Genomic DNA, 10,432 nt, shown 5'->3' with positions numbered 1-10,432 from the left:
AATGATGAACATCTACATCATATTTCTGGATTTGTTTCATTTTTAATTAAAAGATATTTTAAAAAATAAAATTATGTATTTTTTTTAATAAAAAAAATGAGAAAAAGGATGCATATGTGCTTTTATAAGAGATAAAAGACCTAAGCGGAAAAAAGGACCCAAGTATAACAAATAAATAAGATAAAAGATCTATAATGTAATCATGTCTATAATTAAATAAAAATTAAAAGTATTAAAAATTACCTTATGATTATAATTGATTCTTTTTTTAGAAAAAAATTGATTCATTTATGACATTTAATGTTGCCAATGTATATTATATTTTGATTGGTTGATATCATGAGAGGGTAAAATACCCTCTAAATAAGAGAGTGTAATCTATAAAAAACCTATGTTTAGGAGTGTTTTTAGTTAGGAGTGTTGGAGAAGTTTGAGTTTTAAAATCCTCATCAAATTGTATATACATGCTACTGGATCCCGACAATCCTGACGAATCTCGTCCGAATGGGTGAATGTGATAAATAGGGTTGGGAATAGGCCAGGCCGGCCTATAGGGGCCTATGACCTGGCCTGTTTAAGCCTGGTCTGGCCTGGCCTGTTTATTAAAAAGGCTAGGCTTAGGCTTTTTAAAAAGCCTATTTAAGTAAATAGGTCAGACTTAGGCTATCAAAAAAGCCTATGAAGTCTAATAGGCCGGCCTGTTTATGCATGTTAGGCTTCATAGTGGACTTTTTAAATAGGCTTTAAAGCATTATAGTGAAATAGGCTTTTAAGGCCTTATAGTGATAGACAAGTCTTACACTCAAATAGGCTTTGAGGCCTATTAAACCTATTTAAAAGTAGATAAAATGGAATGTTTAGTGACTTTAATAGTAAGTAGGCCTGTAAATAGGCTTTCAGGCCAGGCCAGATCAAAAAGATAGGCCTATGAAAGGCCATAGGCCAGGCTCTGGCCTGCAAAAAATTCCGTAGGCCAGGCTCAGACCTATCAAAGCCTGGCCTGACCTATTCCCAACCCTAATGATAAATGCTAAAATGGAAACTAAAAGGAGACTTGTAACGATTTGAGAAACTTTCATAATCCAACTCAACCATTTGGATTTCATTCAACCTTGATTTGAAGTACTAGATGTGTGACTTATTACAAAATATTATTTGGTATAATAATTGAAGATTCAAGTTCTCGTAATATATTTGTCAAAAAAAAAAAAGTTCTCGTAATATCAATGTTAATTTAAAAATTAAAGGTAGACCTAATAAACCATGAATTTATTATAATAACAACTCTTGATTTTTTCACTTTACACTTTACCCGCTTTAGAGGATCTAAAACCAATGTGAATGTTAAAACTTCTTAAGTAAAATCACACCGTGTTTTGTTAAGAGGAATGATATTTGTACAATCATTTTTTGACAACTTTTGAAACAACCATCTCTCTCATACTCACATGTGTTTTAATTCTCTCTCTTCTTCTTTTTCTCTCTATTATATTTATCCAATAAGAAGAAAGGAAAAGTGGTTGTCACAAAAGTTGTTTAGAATTGCTTGTACAAATATCATTCCTCTTTTGTTAAATCAACAATTTATCAAAAGACCACATCAAAGGCTTCACCAAATCAACAAGAGGACCTTTAAACCTTTATTGATTATCAAAAACAACTTGATTATGAGACTTCCAAATAATCCACAAACAAACCATCCATATCAAGTGAAGACACTTCTTCGCATTTTTTTCATGGGAAATCAACCTATAAATTGAGTAACGTAATTAGAATTATTGTTCGACAAAGCACAATAATGCCTACCCATGACATATCATCCGACCATGACTTACAAGATGCATGACAACAAAAACAAGAAAATTAGATGTTTCAATTACTATACATCATTCCGTACGAGACTGACTATAGTTAGAGAAGCACTTTGTTCACTTGAGAGAAAAAGTTAGTTGAAGGGTGTAGGGCTCTATTAGCTAACTTTTCTTTGTTTGATGATGTGGAGGATGTTTGACAATGAGATGTTAATACAAGTGGCATATACTCGGTCAAGAAAAGCTCATAAGCTAATTAATCCTATTAGTATCGCTAATGTCTCTACGCATAGATGAATGATTAACTCGACAAACTTACAAATGAATATCCATGCATTTTAAATGAAATGGCATGATCGTATATCTACAATACATGAAAGCTACAACTTGATAAATTTGTCACTTTTGTAATAAATAAATAAAGGGTTAAATATGTTTTTTGTCCTTATAAATATACAAACTTTTCGTTTTAGTCCCTCTAAATTTTCCTTCAACTTTTAGTCCCTGTAAAATTTTCAATCACTACTTTTGGTTCTTCTTTTAAAGTAAACTCATATGTGAATTCATATTTTTAAATAAAATTTCGCAGAAAATTTCATAATATTATAATAATCTCTCCCAAAAAAAAATAGATTTTATTAACATAACATAAATTTAATATGAATTTTTACATTTTTTCGGTTAAAAATTCATATTAAATTTGAGTTTTGTTAAAAAATTATAACTTTTTTTGTGAATTTTTTTTACAATATTTTACATATTTCTGCACAATTTCATTAAAAAATACAAAAAAATAGGGACTAAAAGTAGTGACTAAAAATTTTATAGGGACTAAAAGTTGAAGGAAAATTTTAGAGAAACTAAAATGAAAAGTTGGTATATTTATAAGGACCAAAAACATATTTAACTCTTAATAAATTCACATCTAACATGAAAGCTACAACTTGATAGCTTCTGTAAGCTCATGTCCGCGTTTGGTATCCACATTACCAAACACTAGCCAGCTGACTTTCATATTTTAAAGGTTTTTTTTATTATTAAAATTGATTTTACTTCTTGAATTTATTCTAGTCTGAAGACAATATATGTATCTCCTAAACGTGAATTTTATATTTAGATTTTTTGTTCAGCATATTTTCACATATCATATCCAAACATAAATAATTTTGAGTCATGCTAACAACTTACTTTCTTGTTTTATATTTTAATTAATTTTTAGCTAAAATCAGTGTTCTCTATGTAGAACTAAATATTCACGGAAATATTTTCGTGAGTTTGGCTCAGTTGATAAAGTCAATACATAAAATATGTAAAGTCCAGAATTCAAACCCCAGCCACCACAAAAAAGGAAAAAAAATATCATAGAAATACAAGTTTTTTTTTTTTTTTTTTTAAAAAAAATCTCATATTTGATGAGATATGACTTGACAATGTGTTTATAACACAAGGTCGTTCATAGAGTTTTAAGATTCTTAGGCATAATATGAGAAAAGACCTCTTACATAACTCGTCATAAAAATTGTTAGCTCGTTATTGTGATTTTATTAACTTTTCATTTCATTTTTTTTCGCTTTCCACTACCAAATAAATATTTTTTTAGGCAACATCTAAAAATAAATCAAATACTCTATAGACATCAAAACAACATAAAATATCGTAGAATTATAGAACACTAGCACATGTGAAGTAGACTAAAATTTTAACACCTAAGAATAATAACACCAGAAAAGAAAAAGTATATCAACAGGTAATTAACTAAATTTTAAACATTTGGATGCAAAATTCTCCAATGTTAAACTCATAACAACAATAATACATGATACAAAATTAGTGTTAGACTTTTTAGAGGAATCATAGATACAAGAACTCTTTTGTACACTATAAGTACATCATTTCTCTTTTTATATGCTATAATTAAGTATCTCTAACAAGTTCATTGTGATGATACATGAATGTGTCTCACATGATTTTGTACTATCAAATTTAACTATGCAATCATTTCAATCAATTCAAGAAAGTTTACATTACTATATTGATGTGATTTATTTTTTTGGAACCTTTGAAAGACAAGATTAAGATTAATTTCTCTAGTGGGTCCATTTTCAACTAAAATATAATTTGTTTTGTTATGAAAATTATCCCAATTTATTGGATAATAAATATCACCAATATTTTTAATATTAGTGAAGAACATTATTAGGAAGAAATGGCCCAAATAAATATAACCAATTTCTTCGATAATAATTTTTTGGTACATTATTAAAAACAACCAAATTATTTTATAGGAAGGGTGTATGTAGAAATCTTCATGCTATATGGGGGTACATATAGCAAATTGCGCCTAAAACATTAACATACCTCAGTCCAGCCCTTCATCATTCAATGTTTGGGGTCTTTATGTGAAATTTGATATATATACCCCAAATAAACAAATATATTTCTATATACACCCACTTCATAAAAAAAACTGGGCCCTCTACTAGCAAGGGCAATAGTCCGTCGCGCTCCCGGCCTATGGCCTAGGGTCGGCCCTATTTATAAATGAGAGCAGTCATCATCGTACAAAATAATTTTGTAATGTTGAGTTAGACTCAACTCAAATTCTAAGATAGTATTATAGTTTATCTAAAATATATTGGATCATCCGCTGTTAGAACTTCGTTGTGAGACAACTCGGGCTGCAATCCAGATATCCAATTTTATATGTCTAATACAAAAACAAAAAAAAATGTTGACATTAATTATGGACCTAAAATTATTTTAGTCGAAAAATCTTTGCTGTCACATGTCAGTGATCGTCTAATCTAAGATCAAACCATCTATATTCAAACTTTGTATTTTTAAAATTATTATTAAATTTAAAAAAAAAATTGTTTCTTTAGGTCGTTTGATTAAGATCACACACAGTCTCTAAGAAAGTGTTCAACATGAGGAATCAAACTTCGTTAATTTTTTTTTGTCACTTCGAGAAAGAGTTCGACACGATGAATAATATTTCGTTAATTGTTAGCACGGTACAAGTTACACCTTACAAATACAAGACTTTTTAATGGCAAAGTATATCTTTTTGTCCTTTAAGTTTGAACAAAATATCAAGTTGGTTTTAAGGTTTTTATGTTATAAATAGATTCTTTAGGTTTTTCTAAAGTTTTAAATAAGACCGTTAAGTTTATTAGAGTTTTAAATATGTCTTTTAAGTTGTTAATTTAATACACATATTTGAAGTTTTTTAAGTTTCAAATAGGTTTTTAAAAGGATAATAAGGGCTTGTTTAAAACTTAAAGAAGTATCACGTATTTTTGTCAAACTTAAAAGATCAAAAGAGGTATTTTATATTTTTTTTTAATTGAAATTACAAGGGGCAACATGCGTAATCAGTTGAGGGAACCGTGAGCATTGTTCCACACAAGTGACAGAACAAAAAATCGCGACCACGTGAATACATTGGCACTGTTTTAGGGTTACCTCGCCGGAGAAAGGGTTGCGTCGTCGGAGACGTGGTCCGGCACAGGGAGAAGTTGCGCACAGAGATGAAGTATTGCCGCCACAGGAGAGAGAGTGGGAGGTTCGCGGCGGCGGTGCCGCTGGTCTGGGTGGCTGAGTTTCTTCTTCTCTTTTTCAGTTGTTGAGTTTTTTGGCGAGAATAAAAGGTAAGGGAATGGGTGAAAAGTATATAACAACTAAGGCTTTGGTTGCCTAGTGAAATTCAAATCAAGATTAAATATATTCTGCCTCCACACCAGGAGTTAGGGGCTGATATGAATTTATGTCCGGGAGATCTGTTTGGCAATTTCACAGTTGCCAGTACTTATTCTCTATTATGTGATCATGCTTCTATGGACAGAAATGACAACTGGAAAAGAATTTGGAGGCTGGGGGTACCTGAGAGAGTTAAGAGCTTTTTGTGGCTTGTCCTTCATGGGAGCCTAATAACTAAAGAGAGAAAGAACAAAATACATTTGAGAACTCCATATTGTATCCATTATAGAGAGCAAATTGAAACAAAACAACATGTGTTGATAGATTGTTCTCAAGCACTTGCCATTTGGCTGAATGTGGTTCCTACAAGCATGGGGAGATTTTTTTTTTTTTTTTTTTTATAGCATTCTCTTTAAAGGGGTGGGTTTAAACGTGAATTGCACAGTTGAATGGGAAAGTAATTTGCAGTGGAGAGACTATTGGGCTTTAGCTTGTCATCATGTTTGGAGTTGGAGAAATAAAGAGATACACAATGAGAATTTTTCTAGACCAATTAACACATGGAGAGAAGCGCTTACCAAATTGAAGGAGTATTATATGGCTCAGGGATATTTCAAAAAAAAAAATATGGCTCAGAGGGCTGAAGCTGTAATCAATGGCAGCATGCACAACAGGTTCAGATCAGTTGGAAACCTCCTTTGACGGGTTGGGTAAAATTGAATAAGGATGGAGCCAGCATAGGCGAGCTTTGGGGAGTTTTGCTTGGGCTTCAGATGGTGATTGATCGAGGATTCAAGGCGGTGGAGACTGGAGTTGTGTATTGATTCCCAAGCAGTTATCATGATTCATGAGTATTAAGAAAGGGTGTGTTAGTGGCAATGGTTGGAGACCAGTGCAGAAAATTCGGCAACTAATGGAGCGTGAGCGGGAAATAACGATAAGTCATTCTTATCGGGAAGCGAACATGTGTGCAGATGGACTTGCTAATATTGGATGTCGTAGTAGCACAAATTTAATAGTTTATGATGATTGTCCTAATCAGATTAGGCAGGTGTATCTTGATGATGTGGAGGGAGTTCCCACTCCTCTTTTAGTTTAACGGTAGTTTCTTTTTCTTTCTTTCTTTTTTCTGGGCTTAGCCCTCTTGTATCCAAAAAAAAAAAAAAAAACAGTTTATCGTAGATCTGTGAATTATATGTGCCTAAGTCATAGCAGAGGTGGACATAATCAATTTCATCTAAACACACTAGCATTGAACATGGATGATATATGATAAGAGTGGTATTGTGACTCTGTTCAAGAAGAGCCAGTCTCCAGAAAATAGAGAAGAAATCTAGAATTAGAAGAAAGAAGTTTGGAGCAATTTTTCTCTGCTAGTTCATTCATCACTCGTCAATATAGTGATGATCCTTTGCAAAGTGTGCAGTGGTTTCAATATACTCTCTATCCAAACACCTAGTCACTCAGCCGTAGGAACTATAAGCCAGTTATAGAACATAGTAATATAATCATAGGATAGGGGATGGATATAACATGCTTAAATTGGTCAATAAAACTAAGATCTGCAAAAACATACCTCAGCAGAAATTGTGTAACTTATTTCCTTTCCTTTAATATCTGAAGAAGACAAAGACATTCAGTTAGGACTTATAATGGGTTTTTTAAACACAAAAAATATTAGTTCACTTGCGCACAATATGCACAACAAATTGTTTACTGCATATGCAAGGACAGTAATGGTCTAAAACACACATTCTTACATCCAGAAGCACCATAGAAGCCTATTCTGACTGATGAATCATAAAATAGCTTACATATAGAGTGTCTTCATTTGTAAAGCCTTACACAGGACATGAATGACATGAAGAAAAGAACATAAAGGAGAAACAGAACACAGTTGTACCCCTACACCTAAAGAGTATGGAATACTAGCAGCAGATAGATAAATATAAATTCACATCCGATGTGTATCATTATCATTAACATTAACAAAAAACCAACACACATATATCTTGTGAAAGCATGAGCATTAACTAGATGAGACATTTTTTACAACTTAATAAGGGCCCACATTTTGTTAAAGAAGTAAGTATTATTCTAAAGAGTCAAGAAGACTCCTCAATCAATAGATCTAATCAAAACAAATCAAATAAGACTACTTTATCTGTGTGCATTGCTTCAATACATGGTTTCAAATCAAATAATGTCCACAAAGACATCTAATGTTTATTTTCATATATGTGTGTTGTTACTTGTTACCCTTGGCATTGCGCCTATATTTGTCATTTTCCATATATTTCTAATGTTGCTATCACTTGCTACCCTTGGCATTGTGCTTATATACGTAACATTATAAATAAGAGAAAGCAAGTTATTCATTACTGCATAGACACCTTGCACTTTCCGTTTGGTCCTAACCCTCCGGTCCCTAGGGGGTATTGGACTCGCACTTTTGGTTTGGTCTTAACCTTCCCGTCTCTGGGGGGAATTGGACTCTGGTAATCCGGAGTCAAGTCGGGAGGTAAGTAAAGTCTGGTCAAAGATTGTTTTCAGCCAATATTCAAACTTGGGTTATCCCAAACAATCGTCCTTAACTAAAGCTCATAATTAACCACTTGATTCCAATTCCCCTTGATCTTTCAACATCAAAATACTATTTTGTTTCATTTTCATTTATTATTTAACACCTAAAAGGCTACACCTACAGACTAAATATTCTTTTTCACATACATTGTGTAGCACCAACTAGAAATTTTGATTCACTGTTCATCAATCATTAAACCATGTAAGCTACAAAATTAACAAGATACATACATGGACTGGTATAGATGACCATACCACATAACTTTACTATACATTGACTATTCAACATATTCAGCTTAACTTGAGTGTTCAGGTCATGAAAGCTCCGCCCTTCAATATGTCCAACTCAGCTATACCCTTCAGCATGTCCAGCTCAGCTCGTTCCTTTAGCATGCTCAGCTCAGCTCGTCCCTTTACCATGCTCAGCCCAGCTCGTCCCTTCAACATGTAGAGCTCAGCCCAGCTCGTCCCTTCACCATGCTTAGCCCAGCTCGTCCCTTCCCCATGCTCAGCCCAGCTCGTCCCTTCAGCATGTAGAGCTCAACTCAGCTCGTCCCTTCAGCATGCTCAGCTCAGCTTGTCCCTTCCGTATGTTGAGCTCGGCTCAGCTTGTCCTTTCAGCATGCTCAGCTCAGCTCGTCCCTTCAGCATGACCAGCTCAGCTCGTCCCTTCAGCATGCTCAGCTCAGCTCGTCCCTTCAGAATGGCAAGCTCAGCTGAACTTTTCAGCATGCTCAACTCAGCTTGACCCTTCAGCATGCCCAGCTCAGCTCGACCCTTCAGCATGCCTTGCTCAACTCTACTCTTCAGGTCAACTAGAGCTCCACTTCTTCCTCACGTTACTGTCCAAGTGAAAGTTGTGGTCCTCATATGAAGTGTTTCATGGTGTGCCACGCGTCCTGCACGGACAAGTGACGTAAGGTGCACGTGCTCCAGCTCCATGTGTCATGTACGGATGAGATGCATAGAGAAGGAGTAGCCAATTCTGCTAATGGGCCTGGACATCTATAGAGAGGCCCATTAGGTCAAGAAAGTGATGACTATAAAAGATGGCACTTAGAAAACAAGAGGATAGATTCATTCTAGCCTACACAATGTATTTTCACCTTAGTCATTTTAGAGTATTCTTGGAGCTCCTCGTAGGAAGCTCCACTGAATATCTCATCTATTGTAATTCATGTTTACATACGTGAACAATACATATAATAATCAGAGCAAAACAAGAACACTAATAGATTGATTTGAAGAGAAAAATAAAAAGTTGTACCCTTTATGTTACACTTGGTTTTGCACAAGGGGCAACATGCGTAATCAGTTGAGGGAACCGTGAGCATTGTTCCACACAAGTGAGAGAACAAAAAATCGCGACCACGTGAATACATTGGCACTGTTTTAGGGTTACCTCGCCGGAGAAAGGGTTGCGTCGTCGGAGACGTGGTCCGGCACAGGGAGAAGTTGCGCACAGAGATGAAGTATTGCCGCCACAGGAGAGAGAGTGGGAGGTTCGCGGCGGCGGTGCCGCTGGTCTGGGTGGCTGAGTTTCTTCTTCTCTTTTTCAGTTGTTGAGTTTTTTGACGAGAATAAAAGGTAAGGGAATGGGTGAAAAGTATATAACAACTAAGGCTTTGGTTGCCTAGTGAAATTCAAATCAAGATTAAATATATTCTGCCTCCACACCAGGAGTTAGGGGCTGATATGAATTTATGTCCGGGAGATCTGTTTGGCAATTTCACAGTTGCCAGTACTTATTCTCTATTATGTGATCATGCTTCTATGGACAGAAATGACAACTGGAAAAGAATTTGGAGGCTGGGGGTACCTGAGAGAGTTAAGAGCTTTTTGTGGCTTGTCCTTCATGGGAGCCTAATAACTAAAGAGAGAAAGAACAAAATACATTTGAGAACTCCATATTGTATCCATTATAGAGAGCAAATTGAAACAAAACAACATGTGTTGATAGATTGTTCTCAAGCACTTGCCATTTGGCTGAATGTGGTTCCTACAAGCATGGGGAGATTTTTTTTTTTTTTTTTATAGCATTCTCTTTAAAGGGGTGGGTTTAAACGTGAATTGCACAGTTGAATGGGAAAGTAATTTGCAGTGGAGAGACTATTGGGCTTTAGCTTGTCATCATGTTTGGAGTTGGAGAAATAAAGAGATACACAATGAGAATTTTTCTAGACCAATTAACACATGGAGAGAAGCGCTTACCAAATTAAAGGAGTATTATATGGCTCAGGGATATTTCAAAAAAAAAAATATGGCTCAGAGGGCTGAAGCTGTAATCAATGGCAGCATGCACAACAGGTTCAGATCAGTTGGAAACCTCCTTTGACGGG

The sequence above is a fragment of the Medicago truncatula genome, unplaced genomic scaffold (genome assembly GCF_003473485.1).
Source record: "Medicago truncatula cultivar Jemalong A17 unplaced genomic scaffold, MtrunA17r5.0-ANR MtrunA17Chr0c04, whole genome shotgun sequence".
Taxonomy (NCBI): domain Eukaryota; kingdom Viridiplantae; phylum Streptophyta; class Magnoliopsida; order Fabales; family Fabaceae; genus Medicago; species Medicago truncatula.
The sequence above is the reverse complement of the archived record's forward strand: the minus strand, read 5'-3'. Positions refer to the sequence as shown.